Source organism: Apium graveolens, chromosome 3 (assembly GCF_009905375.1).
Source record: "Apium graveolens cultivar Ventura chromosome 3, ASM990537v1, whole genome shotgun sequence".
Taxonomy (NCBI): domain Eukaryota; kingdom Viridiplantae; phylum Streptophyta; class Magnoliopsida; order Apiales; family Apiaceae; genus Apium; species Apium graveolens.
In genome coordinates this window covers 170,858,501-170,873,476 of record NC_133649.1, presented here as the reverse complement: position 1 = coordinate 170,873,476, position 14,976 = coordinate 170,858,501, and the positions used below count along the sequence as shown (strand labels likewise).

Here is a 14,976-nt window from a genome sequence, read left to right as displayed (position 1 = left end):
TGTTTGTACTTGGCTTTATTTATTCGTATAAAGACTACGTTTGCTATATCATGTTTTCATCGGTACCCATGTTGATGATGAGTCCGATTATGGGCTAATCGTTATCATGGGGTTCTAGAGGTTTATTTAGTTCAATTGTTTGATGCCTTAGTATGTGATGATTGTATGATATCCTAGTATTGGTTGTGCGTACTCGTCTTATGAGCATCGCGAACTTATAAGATAGTGTGTTAATTCTTAATGAAGCGAAAATGAATTTAAGGATTTAGAATTTGTCATGGTAGCATAGGTTCATGTATTTGTTATGCATGATTCGTAGGTAATTTTAATCATATTACTTGCTCTATGTAATCAAGATAGATAACTTGTGCTTAAACCGTTATGTTGTCAAATTCTATGGACATATAGGGTCTCAATATAATTTGTGCCTATTTAGCTTCTATCTCTTTTGTGGATGTCTGGTAGAATGGTACTCGTGCAATGAAAGTTGGCGTTTATCAGTTTCGTGTTATCTGATTAGTGTCATCACCATTGCATGCTAAGGTTAAGAATAATGAAGCTATTGAATGAAGTATTTAATGAAGTTAGAATCCCATGTTTGTCATATATATCAATTCAGTCAATCTTATTCTCGTAGTTATAATTGTTAGGGTAATTCTTAGTTATAAACAATCTCAATTTGTTATAGTCTTAGCATTGAGCGATAACCATACATTGTTTCTTAGGTGTATAAATTAGATAGTTAACCAATACAGTCTCCGTGGGAACGAACTAGAAAAGATTCTATACTACTTGCGAACTCGTATACTTGCATGTATTATTAGCGCGTGTTTAGCGACTAACAAGTTTTTGGCGCCACCACCGGGGACTGCAGTGTTAGTTTATAGTTTATGTGCTTTCCATCAGTGATCGTTAAAGTTCATTGACTTGGACATTGTTACTTATTTGTTCCTTGTCTGGTTTCAGGTACTCTAACGAGGGTGTATGCATACGCGTTCACGTACTCGTAAGAGAACACTGGATAAAGCCGAGGAAGAACTTGTGGTAGTTCATAGGGAAGTTTCTGAGGAAGAAAAGAAGTTAGAGGAAGAAGAGAAAGTTGAAGAGCCAATTGTAGTAGCTATGGGTGATCAGGGAGAAAATCTGAAGGCTTTGATGGACTATTCTAAGCCTAAGATTAATGACATTCAGTCTAGCATCATCAGACCAGCCATAAAGGCTAACACTTTTGAGATCAAGTCAAGCACGATCTAGATGATACAGAACTCAGTTCAGTTTGGGGGTTCTCCTACTGAAGACCCCAACATGCACATCAGGGATTTCATCGAGATCTGCGACACTTTCAAATTCAACGATGTGACTGAGGATGCTATTATGCTATGACTCTTCCCATTCTCTCTGAGGGACAAATCTAAGTGCTGGTTACATTCTCTACCAGCAGGGTCTATCACCACTTGGGAAGATCTTGCTCAAAAGTTTCTCACTAAATTCTTCCCCATGGCGAAGACTACAGCAATCAGGAATGCTCTTACTCAGTTTGCTTAACAAACTGGAGAATCTCTGTGTGAGTCTTGGGATCGATATAAGGAGATGTTAAGGAAGTGCCCACACCATGGCATGTCTGATTTGATGATTATCAACTGTTTCAATAATGGATTGGGTGCTACTTGTAGACCCATGCTTGATGCAGCATCAGGAGGAGCCTTGTGGGCTAAGAGCTACAATGAAGCTTATGAACTTATTGAACTGATGGCTGCTAATGAGTACCAGAATCCTTCCTAGAGACTGACTTAGGGAAAAGTAGCAAAAATTTTGGAGTTGGACGCAGCAACTGCTATCGCTGCCCAAATTAAGGCTTTGACAATGAAAGTGGACACTTTGGCTAATTATGTAGTTAATCAAATAACTAGTGTCTGTGAGCTTTGTGCTGGTGCCCATGAGACTGATCAGTGCGCAATTTCTAGTGAATCAGCTCAGTTTGTGAGCAACTTCCAGCGATCGCAGCAACCTGAGCCAGCCACCTATCATCCTAACAATCGCAATCATCCTAATTTGAGTTGGAGCAACGCTCAGAATGCGGTTCAACAGCCTTATCAGCAGTATCTAGCTAAGTAGTACAACCCCCCTGGTTTTCAGCAACCGCAGTATGCACCAAGACAACAACTCCAGCTGCAATAAGCTAATAAAAAATATGAATTAGAGGAGTTGAAGCTTATGTGCAAGAGTCAAACTGTTTCTATCAAGACCTTGGAAAATCAGATTGGGCAAATTCCCAATGCCTTGCTAAATCGTCAACCTGGTACATTGCCTAGTGACACTGAAGTGCTAGGAAAGAAGGAAGCTAAGGAGCAAGTGAAGGCAATCACTTTGAGGTCTGGGAAGGTTGTGAATCCCGTATAAACTCAAGAGTTAACTGAAGAAACTGGGGCTGAGAAAGAAGCAAAGCAGAAGGATGAAGAAGTGGAACCATGGAAGACTACTGTTGAGCATACTCCGCCTGAGGGTAATACAGGGGAGAAACAAATCTATCCTCCACCGCCTTTTCCTAAGCGGCTGCAGAAGAAAAAGCTGGACAAGCAATTTGAGAAGTTTCTGGAGGTGTTCAAGAAACTTCATATCAACATACCTTTCGCTAAGGCTCTCAAGCAGATGCCTAGTTATGCAAAGTTTATGAAAGGTATTCTCTCTCGAAAAGTGAAGCTAGATGATTTAGAGACTATCGCTCTCACGGAGGAAAAGTTGCCTCCCAAGCTTAAAGATCTAGGAAGCTTTACTATTCCATGTACTATTGGAAAAGTGTCTTTTGACAGATGCTTATATGACTTGGGAGCTAGCATCAATCTGATGCCTTTTTCAATCTTCAAGCAGTTAGATCTACCTGATCCTAAACCGACGTATATGACTTTGCAGTTGGCCGGCTGTTCTATTACATATCCGCGAGGTATTGTGGAGGATGTCTTGTTCAAGGTTGATAAACTCATCTTTCCTGCTGATTTTGTAATTCTTAATTTCGAAGAGGATAAGAAGATTCCCATAATCTTGGGAAGACCTTTCTTGGAAACTGGCCGAACCTTTATAGATGTGCAGAAGGGTGAACTTATAATGCGAGTATTAGATCAAGATGTGACTTTTAATGTGTTCAATGCTATGAAATTTCCTACTGATAATGAGGAGTGCTTAAAAGTCGAGTTCGTTGATTCGGTGGTCACATCGGAACTTGATCAATTGCTAAGGTCTGATGCCTTAGAAAAAGCCTTATTGAGAAATTCAGACAGTGCAGATGACGAAGGTGAGGAGTAATTGCAATATTTGAATGCTTCTCCCTGGAAAAGGAAGATTGATATGCCTTTTGAATCTCTTGGAATGGAAGAATTAAACAAAGCTCCTAAACGCCTCAAGACTTCTATCGAGGAAGCTCCATCTCTTGAGCTTACGCCTTTACCTGAGCATTTAAGGTATGCGTGTTTAGGTGATGCATCTACTATGCCTGTTATTATTGCATCTGACCTTTCAAGTAGTGATGGGGAAAAGCTATTGAGGATTCTGAGAGAGTTCAAATCGGCAATTGGATGGACTATAGCGGATATCAAGGGGATCAACCCTTCCTACTGTATGCATAAAATTCTTCTAGAGGAAGGTAGCAAGCCTACAGTCGAGCAGCAAAGAAGACTTAATCCTATCATAAAGTAGTGAAGAAGGAAATTTTGAAGTGGCTAGATGAAGGGATCATATATCCTATCTCTGACAGTTCATGGGTAAGCCTGGTTCAATGTGTACCAAAGAAAGGTGGAATTACTGTGGTAGCAAATGAAAAGAATGAGCTTATCCCTACCAGAACAGTCACGGGGTGGAGGGTCTGTATGGACTATCGGAAGCTGAACAAAGCTACTAGAAAGGACCACTTTTCATTCCCTTCATTGATCAGATGCTTGACAGGTTGGCCGGTCATGAGTATTACTATCTTCTGGATGGCTATTCGGGTTACAATCAGATTTGTATTGCTCTAGAAGATCAGGAGAAGACTACCTTCACTTGTCCATTTGGTACTTTCGCCTTCAGACGAGTTTCTTTTGGTCTTTGTGGTGCACCAGCCACATTTCAGAGATGTATGACGACCATCTTTTCTGACATGATTGGCCGGAATATGGAGGTGTTCATGGATGACTTCTTAGTCTTTGGAGATTCTTTTGATGAATGCTTGCAGAATCTGGGACACGTTCTCAAGAGGTGTGTTGAGACCAATCTGGTTCTCAATTGGGAGAAATGTCATTTTATGGTGCATCAGGGAATTATTCTCGGGCACAAGGTTTCTAATAAAGTCTTAGAGGTGGACAAGGCCAAGGTGGAGGTCATTGAGAATCTTCCTCCACCAATTTTTGTTAAGAGAATTCACAGTTTTCTTGGTCATACGGGTTTCTACAGGCATTTCATCAAGGAATTCTCAAAAATTTCAAAGCCTTTGTGCAGTCTGTTAAAGAAAGATGTTCCTTTTAAATTTGATGACGAGTGCCTTGCAGCTTTTGAGATATTGAAGAAGAGTTTAATCACGGCACCTATCATAACTGCACCTGATTGGAATGAGCCTTTTGAGATGATGTGCGATGCAAGCGACTATGCAATTGGAGTAGTTCTTGGGCAGAGGAAGAACAACATATTTCATGTAGTCTACTATGCTAGTAAGACTCTAAATGGTGCTCAACTGAATTACACTACTACGGAGAAAAAACTTTTGGCTATTGTCTACGGTTTTGAGAAATTTCGATCTTATCTACTTCGGACTAAGGTGACAGTTTTCACTGATCACGCCGCCATTCGATATTTATTCGATATCTCTCCACTCAGAGAAACAACTACAGTTGAAGATTCAGGATTAAGTCCTGAAATTGACCTTCATAGGCTGAACATTCCATCTGTCCTGTTTCTGGAAGCACCACAAGGATAAGTGACAACTCCACTTGTTTCTCCACTAAATGCTGAAGCTCCTACCACTCCAATTCTGGATGTGGAAACAGATGAAGTTGTACCAGAATCTCCTACAGCCACACACACACTTGTGTTATCAGAAGATGATGAGTTTTTAGCAAGGTGTGGAGAGTCAGCTCCAGTAAACATTCCAGCTCCAATTCTTGGAAAAGAAGAACTGTTAAAATATGTTGAACAAGAAGCTCCTGTTCCATGGGAAGAAACTCATAGAGGAGTTGAATGGACCAAGAAGTGGAATGAATCTGATTCCATTCCAAGCTCAAAAGTTCTATCAGATCATATTGCAAAAGCTGATGAGTTGCTAACAAACTCTGATTTCAAAGCTCAACTCAAAGTCACAACTCTCAGTACTAAAAGTCTTCAAGGTCAATATTAGATATATTTGTGATGTCATGTCTAATATGATTTATGTTTAGTTTTCAGATCTTATTTAACAGGACAAATCAGTACTTAACTGGAAATCAGTACTTATACTGAAGTCAGAACTTAAGATATCAGAACTTAAGTTATCAGAACTTAAGTTATCAGGAGATAATATTAGGACTTAAAGAGACTTTCAGATAAGGAAGGCGGCTGATTGAAAGGAAAAAAGATCAAGAAAAACGCAAGAAGAGATATGCATGAAGAAGGAATTCTATGAAGAATAGAATACTTGGAAGAAAAGATAACTGATTGATATATATTAGGAAGCAGAATTATATTCAATATCAATTAGAAGATTATCTTGTAACTGTGTAGTATATAAACACAGGCATAGGGTTTACACTATATGTGTTATCATTATCGAAAATATTATTCAATGTAACCCTAGCAGCTCTCGTGATAATTTGTTCATCACTGAGAGATGACAGTTCCATATTGTAACAGAGTTTATTGTGTTGAATAAAATCTGTGTTATGTTACTTGTGTTCTTTAACTCGATTTGATTGTAGTAAACACTGTATTCAACCCCCTTCTACAGTGTGTGTGACTAAACAAGTGGTGTCAGAGCAATCTGTTAACATACATACAGTAAAGATCCAAAAACAATCATGTCTGAAGAAGCACAAACTCCAACAAGCCCACCAAAACTGAAGAACCTCCAAAGACTCGAATCCATAATCGATATGAGACTATTTGGGTTCCCATACTGAAACCATCTGAATATCCCATATGGAAGGTGAGGATGTCTATGTTTCTGGAAGCTACAGATCCAGAATACCTTGACAGAATCAATGAAGGACCACACAAGCCAACCAAGCTCTCTGTTGTAGTTGCAGATCAACCAACACAGACAGTACCAAAGGAGAAAAGTGAATATACAGCTGAAGATATCTCATCTATTGCTAAGGATGCAAAGGTACGATATTTGCTGCATAGTGCCATTGATAATGTCATGTCAAACAGGGTAATCAACTGCAAGACTGCAAAAGAGATATGGGATGCCTTGGAAACAAGATGTAATATCCGGGATATATCGTGTAATTATTTTTGCTAATAAATAATTATTATATGTGTTTAGTATTTATTCTGTGAATTATTTGTTAAGTGTTAAATGTGTTTGGATGTTTAAAAATATTATTAATTGAGTATTTTAATTTTTATATGTCCAAAATAAAATATAGATAAGTGTCATATCTTCCTAATTATTTTTTTGTTGATTTATGAATTTATAGGAATCATATAGATTTTATAAAATCTTTTTCCGGGTATTTAAAATCTATTTTATAAAAATGGGAACCAACCGACGTCATCCATTTTTACGTTTTTATAACCCGAAACTCTTCCGAGAACTCCTTTCTAACCTAATTGTAATATTCCAAGCATTTTCCATGTTTGGACTTTTTCGATCCGGCCTACGGTTTGTCCTGGGCGGGTCCCGACGCAACATTTTCGATACAATATTCATTTTAGTAAATCAATAAAACTCATATTTATTTTATAAAAATAGGAACCAACCGCATGTTTGTACTTTTTCGATCCGGCCTACGGTTTGTCCTGGGCGGGTCCCGACGCAACATTTTCGATACAATATTCGTTTCAGTAAATCAATAAAACTCGTATTTATTTTATAAAAATAGGAACCAACCGACGTCATCTATTTTTACGTTTTTATAACCCGAAACTCTTCCGAGAACTCCTTTCTAACCTAATTGTAATATTCCAAGCATTTTCCATGTTTGGACTTTTTCGATCCGACCTACGGTTTGTCCTGGGCGGGTCCCGACGCAACATTTTCGATACAATATTCATTTCAGTAAATCAATAAAACTCGTATTTTTGATAAACGGGAGCTTTTTATTAAACTATCACAACTATTACCTCGTAATACGTGTGACCAGGCGCTGAGACCAAGACCGCAGTACACATTGTACTGATTTAGATAATTATCCCGAAAACCGATACCATTTGGATCATTTTTTATAAATAAACGTACCGTTTTATATCCGGAATGATCTAACGGGATACTAATTTTCCGTAAATATAAATAGCCTTTTACCGTATTTTATTTCGTATCAAAATCATTTGCAGTCAGCTAAATACATAATTTTCCAGAGGAAAACCCTAAACTCATAAACCTTTCTGAAAATCAAACCACAAATCGAAGGTGTTATTGATCTCTGTTTTCAAAGCTTGAGTAACCAAAACGAAGGATTTGAGGAGTACTATCAGATTCTGCGCTTCGTTTTACTGCAGAAACTAAGGTTATTTTTCTATATTTTTATTTATTTTGAATTATTTTTATTAAAAATATGAATTTCTGTTCGGATGATTGTTTGTATGATTTGATGACTGCATGTTGTAGAGCTTGTTTTCCTGATGATTTTCATATGTCATACATCTGATTTGGAGTCCAATAACATGCTAAAAAGTGGGTTTAATTCTCGAATTTTGAAATTAGGGTTAATAACCCGTATGAATGTTTTTAATTGAAATTTGGGGCTTTTTGATTTAGGGGTTATTAGCTGTTGATTTATAGTGGATTATGTTCCTTATGAAATTTGCAATTGATTGGTATATAGCTCGTTAACAGAGGATGTCTGAATCGAAGGGGGTTGTGTTTTGAAAATTTTCGAAGTTCGCCGGAAACCGGCGATGTTCTTGGCAAATTTCCGGCCAAGTCTGGAGTTATTGATGTGTTTTGATTGCATGTGTAGATTCCTGGTGATATGTAGTTTAATTCTGGAACTTGTGGTGGTATGACTCTACCTGGATCGCCTTCTCCGGCGAGACAGGGTATTTTCCAGCGAAGTTCGACGGTGAACTTTGCAAAATTGCATTTCAGTCCCTGAGGTTTTGAAAACGAAACAGTTAGGTCCCTGAGGTTTCCAGAACTTGCAAATTTTGGATTCCTGTTTTAAAAAAATTCAAAAATCATATTTCCTATTTAATTTTATTATAAAAATTCATTTTTAATTTCTGAAAATTCCAAAAATTATTATTTTAATTTCAAAAATTATTTTTAATTCGAAAAATAAATCTGAATTAATTAGTTAATTATTTTCAGTTAATTTTTAATTGATTAATTGGTCAATTAATTCAAAAATTAATTGATTAAATAATTTAATTAATTATTAATTGATTTTAATAAATTATTTAATTAGATTTAATTACATAAAAATGATTTATAAATTCTGAGAAATAGTTTCAAGCTTTAAAATATTATTTTAAATTGTTTTCAAGGCTCGATAATTATTATAAAATTGTTTCGAAGCAAGAATTGGCCAGCCGAACCCTGTTTATTACACCGAAATTGATCCAACGACCAGTTTTAATTCCGAAAAATATTTTAAAAATCATTTTAAATACCCGAAAGCTTGTTTATGACCCGAGACTTCTTTATAAATGTTATATCATTGATTATGTGACGTGTTATGTGCTATATGTGACTTGTTGGTTAACTGTCGGTCTATATATTCGATGTTTACTTGTTTATTGCGTAATCTTCAATCCGTTAATCGGATTTGGGTGAAACGAGGGGTAGATAGAAGTATGTTTCGAATTGAATCGTATGAGTTGAATATTGATAGATGCTTATGATATGTGAGCAGAAGAGGCGAGGCGTAGAAAAGAAAAACAGGTAGTCGAGGAGTAAGACAGTGGTGATTGAAAGTGAGTGCAGTATAGTAAGCTAATACCAGGCAAGTATTCTGAACTTTCTCGAGATATATTATAGTGGATTGATAGTACTGTTTTATATTGCAAGTGCTTTGATGCACTGAACCTAAACCCTGATTCCAGTTATTGATCTTGAACCGTAAACCTTATTTTTTCTAAACCATTGATTGTTGTATATCCAAATACGAACCACAAATTTACGATACTACTCCACAAATACATACAAACTAAATATCAAACACTGAACCAGATTATTTACACATTCAAACCATTGTATCTTATGCTTTGAAAGACTAAGTTTTTGAAACCCTGAAACATTGATTCCTTTGTTATCCAATTCTTTCATTACCTAACAGCCAAGCTTTGAAAATGCCCTATTGATCCTTACGAAGATTGAAGCTATTTCATTACTGAGCATCCACTGTTGTTAACGATTCTGTTTATTGCTTTACATTGTTTATTCTATTATTATATTAGAATTAGATTGTTTTTATAAAATTGTGGACCAAATTCGTGGTCAGACCGTATAATGGTCAAGTTAGGCCAATGTATGCCTTGGATCCAGTAGTTAGAGCAGTGTTGTGTGCTTTGCTCGGGATTAGTGCGTGACTGATCAGCAGCCTAACCTTGGTTTTTAAAATGAAAATATAATATCCAATTCTAAATCATAATCCATTGTTCACTTGATATCATAGCCATATTCACCTGATGATCATTATTCTCAGTTTTGTCATTTTGACTTGCTGAGCTAGTTAGCTCATTTGTGCAATGTTGTTTATGTTCTTTTCCAGTTAAGAAGGAACCGGTTGGTACCGAGGATCCCCAGTCCAGCGCGAGAGCTAGGGGTTAAGGTTGATCGAGTTGAGCTAGTAGGCTTCTTTTGGAATAATTTAAGTTTGTAAAAGTTTATAATAATGTTTAATACTCAGTTCTGAGTTGGAATAGTTGGGATTCGAATGTTTGTAATATAAGTAAGTGAGTTTGGCTTGTGTGCATACTTTAACTTGTTGCGGTCCGTGGTAGTTGGTAAGTAGGGTCACTGCATATTATTCTTATTATCTCTATTATTGTTATAAGCAGGTTATAAATAAGGTGTATGTGTGTGTGGACCCCAAACTTCTGACCCGGGTTTGGAGGGTGCCACACAAGATGTCAGGGAACTGATTCAATTAAGAAGAACAGGAGGACTATACTCACTCAAGAGTATGAGCACTTTGACTCAAAACCTGATGAGTCATTAACTGGATTATATGACAGATTGAACAAGGAATATGAACTTGAAGATTCAATTCTTAAATTCCTGTTAGCTCTTCCTGAAAGTTGGGATTTGAAGGCCACCACTATAAGAGATAACTATGTTCTTGATGAAACAACTCTTGATGAAATTTATGGGATGTTCAAGACTCGTGAACTTGAGATGGAACAAAGAAGTAAGAGGAATGGAAGGAAGTCAAGGACAGTTGCTCTTAAGGCTGAAGAGGATGTCCCCAAAGTAGCTGCCTCAAGAAAAGGCAAAGGAAAAGCTCTCATCATAAAGTCTGATACTGAGTCATCAAGTTCTGATAGTGATGATGACTCAGAAATTAAAAGCTTACCTGAGATGGATCCTGATGAAGAGATGATGAAGCTGTGTGCTCTTATGGTGAAAGGAATCACAAGGATTGCATACAGGAAATTCAGAAAGGGAAAGAAGTTTTCCAGGAAAGGTGCAAGTTATGATAGGAAAGGTTTCAGAAAATCTGAAGGCAAAGGAGGAAAGTCTGACATAGGAGATTACTCAAATGTCAAATGCTACAACTGTGGTGAGAAAGGCCACATATCTCCTGATTGCAAGAAAGTGAAGAGTGACAAAGGAAAGGCTCTTGTCACAAAGAAGAAAAGCTGGACAGACACTTTAGATTCTGAAAGTGAGGTGAACTATGCCTTAATGGCAAATGCTGATAGCAGTTCTGATGCTGCTGAGTTAAAGGTACCTCAAACTACTTATGCCTTTCATACTGATGATATTACTGAGTTGAGAAGATATCTTAAAACCATGTTCATTAGTTATAGAGATTAAACTTTAACATGTGAAAGATTAACTTCTGAAAATCTTGCTTATAAAAAAGGAATGATTATTTAGAAAAAGAGTTAGTTATGTTCCATCAAACTCAGAAAGATAGAGATGATGCCTTTTATGTTAGAGATGAAGTACTTAAAATGAATGAATCTCTAAAACTGAGTTAGAAAAGGAAAGAGAGATTATCAGGATTTGGACTAACTCTGGCAGAACAACTCAAAATTTGTTAAGTAGTGGAAACTGGAAAGAGGGTTTAGGTTATGGAGATGATAAGAATGATAAAGGAACTGTGGAAATTGAGCCTATAGTTGTTAAACAAAAGCCAAAGGTAAATCATGTTAAGTTTGTAGCTGTCAAGTCTGATATTGATAAATCATAAGTTAAAGAGAAATTAACTTCTGACAAACCAAAACAGGATAAGTCAACTGAAGTTAACATATGCTTAATGACTAAGAAGCAGCTTAAGCATAAGCTGAAAGATGTTAAGAATGTAAACAAGGTAAAGCCACCTAGGAAAAATAGTAATGGAAAGGAAGGTGTGAATAAAAGAAATGATTATAAGCCTGTTCATAATGCTCCTAGAAAGAAATGTTATAACTGTGGAAATTCTAACCATCTGGCTTCTTTTTGCAGGAAGAATAAGAACATAAACTCCTTACCTTCAAAGTCAGGAGTTAAGAGTCAGTCTGTTAGATATAGGCCACAAAATCCTTATTTTCATTGTGGTAGTTTATGGCATTCCATTTATACTTGTAAGGGATATCATATTTTGTACTATGATTATTATCAAATAAAACCTTTTTAAAGAAAGTTAGCATTGTTCCTTCTAGTGTAAGTTCTGATGCAAAGTCTGATAATGTAAATTCTTATAAGAAAACTGTTAACATAAACTCTGATGCTAAATCCGCTGCAAATGTTAACAAACTTAATAAGTCCAAAGGATCCGAGAAAGTATGGGTCCTTAAAAATAATCATTAGTGGTCTTTGTGATTGCAGGGCAACAGGAAAAATATCCCAGTTCTGGATAGTGGATGTTCAGGACATATGACTGGAAATAAAGCCCTGCTATCAGACTTTGTGGAGAAAGCTGGCCCGGGTGTTTCTTAGGAGATGGCAACATTGGAAAAACTCTGGGATATGGAAATATCAATCTTAGGAATGTCATCATTGAAAAAGTAGCTCTTGTCTCAGGACTTAAACACAATTTGCTGAGTGTTAGTCAAATCTGTGACAGAGGTTATCATGTAGATTTCTTTAAAGAACATTGTGAGGTTGTAAGCAAATCTACAAGCAAAGTTGTTCTGAAAGGATATAGGTATGGTAACATTTATGAAGCCATGCTTTCAACAAGTACTGATGGTTCTGCAATCTGTCTGTTAAGTAGAGCATCAATTGAAGAAAGCTGGAATTTGCACAAGAAACTCTCTCATTTAAATTTCAACAATATAAATGAACTAGTCAAGAATAATCTTGTGAGAGGATTGCCAAAATCAGTATTTGCTCCTGATGGCCTTTGGGATTCATGTCAGAAGGAAAAACAAAGAAAATCTTCATTTAAGAGCAAGACTGAATCTTCAATTCTTGAGCCTTATGACTTACTACATGTTGATCTATTTGGTCCAGTGAATGTCATGTCTATTGGAAAGAAGAAATATGCTATGGTCATAGTGGATGAGTTCACCAGATAAATATGGGTGTATTTTTTGCACACAAAAAGTGAAACTGCATCTATCTTGATTGATCATGTCAAACAACTGGATAAATTGGTCAAAGACTCTGTAAAAATAATAAGAAGTGATAATGGCACTTAGTTCAAGAATTTGATTATGGAAGAGTTCTGCAAAGACCATGGAATAAAATAGAAATTCTCTGCTCCTGGAACTCCACAGCAAAATGGAGTTATTGAAAGAAAAAATAGAACTCTTGTTGAAGCTGAACGAACTATGCTTGATGAAGCAAAGTTACCAACCTATTTTTGGGCTGAAGCTGTGTAGACTGCTTGTTTTACTCAGAATGCAACACTTATCAACAAGCATGGAAAGACACCATATGAGATGGTGAAGAAAAATAAACCAAATCTGAAGTATTTTCATGTATTTGGATGCAAGTGTTTTGTTCTTAAGACTCATCCTGAAAAGCTATCCAAATTTGATCTAAAAGCTGATGAAGGAATTTTTGTTGGATATCCACTTTCCACAAAAGCCTTCAGAGTCTACAATTTAAGAACAAGGGTTGTCATGGAATCTATCAATGTCTCTTTTGATGATAAGAAGATTACTGGACTTGAAGATTTCAATGATCATGATCAGCTGAGATTTGAAAATGAAGTTTTAAATTCTGATTCTGTAAATCCTGACAGTCTAAATCCTGATACTGCAAATTCTGATGGATTAAAATCTGATGTTATTGAAACTGTGGTGACTACGCCAAAGCAAGATGCACCTGTGCAGGGGGAGCATATTGAAGATCCAACCACATCTCAAGAAGTATCAGAATCTACAACAGGCTCTTCAAGTTCTGATGGGCCAAGTTCTGATAATTCTGAAAAATCATGTTCTGATATTTCTGGAAACTCAAATTCTGAAGGATCCAACTCAGAGAGCATACTTTCAGGGGTAGCATCGGGAAATGTTTATGGAGACAGCATGGATCATAGGGGAGCATCCTGTTCTAGAGATAACCTTCCATCTGCAAGGAAGTGGACTAAAGCACATACACCTGAATTAATTATTGGAAATTCTAATGCAGGTGTTAGAACTAGAACAGCTACATCAAATGAATGTCTCTATCATTCTTTTCTTTCTCAGACTGAACCAAAGAAAGTGGAAGAAGCTCTTCAAGATGCTAATTGGGTGCAAGCAATGCAGTAAGAGTTAAATGAATTTGAAAGAAATAAAGTCTGGACCCTAGTGCCAAGACCAAAGAACAGATCTGTTGTTGGTACAGAGTGGATGTTCAGAAATAAAACTGATAGTGATGGCATAATTACAAGGAATAAAGCAAGGCTGGTTGCAAAAGGATACTCTCAACAGGAGGGAATTGATTATGATGAAACATTTGCACCAGTTGCTAGATTGGAAGCCATAAGGATATTTTTGGCTTATGCTGCTCACAAGAAGTTTAAAGTCTTTCAAATGGATGTGAAAAGTGCTTTTCTTAATGGAGAATTAGAAGAGGAAGTATATGTTGAACAACCTCCAGGCTTTGTAGATCCAAAATTTCCCAATCATGTCTACAGGCTTGACAAAGCACTTTATGGCCTTAAGCAAGCTCTGTTGTGTATATGTTGTGTACTTGATGATTTCATGAACAAAACATCTTGGTAGATTTTACTTGGTGAAATTATGTAGCACTCGACGGATAAGGTTCATAGTCCCGACAGATGACTCAATATAGTCCCGACGGATGATGACTTATTATCCATCGAGTGAGTAGCTTATGTAACAATAAGTCTGTAGCACATTTCTGCATACACATTGTTTAGAATCTGTAGTAGTACTTAAGTCATGTTGACTTTAGTTAGATATGCAGAATAGGTTGATTAATTGTACATAGATGATGTCATGTAATTCTGCATAAGTGAAATGAAGTCAAGTTCCTGATTGCTACCCGATGGATAAACAACAATGAACTCGACGGATGATCAACAACCCGACGGATGATCAATAACTCGACGGATGATCATGAACCCGATGGATAAAGAATTCAAATATCTGTTGACAGTGACAACTCAGTCACATGCGTCGAGTGGATGCAAATGGAATGTGGTAGCCTATTCAACTGGGTTTTCGAGAACAAAGAAGCATTGCCATTTCCATCCTATTATGAAGATATTC

At 36.6% G+C, this 14,976-nt stretch overlaps 1 non-coding gene across 1 annotated transcript; it reads right to left on the bottom strand.

Moving 5' to 3' along the window:
• Positions 1 to 1,512: 1,512 nt before the first annotated feature.
• Positions 1,513 to 1,619, bottom strand: LOC141716492 (small nucleolar RNA R71). The gene has a single exon (XR_012573200.1). It is a non-coding gene; the product is annotated as a small nucleolar RNA R71 (small nucleolar RNA).
• Between the last annotated feature and the right edge of the window lie 13,357 nt (positions 1,620 to 14,976).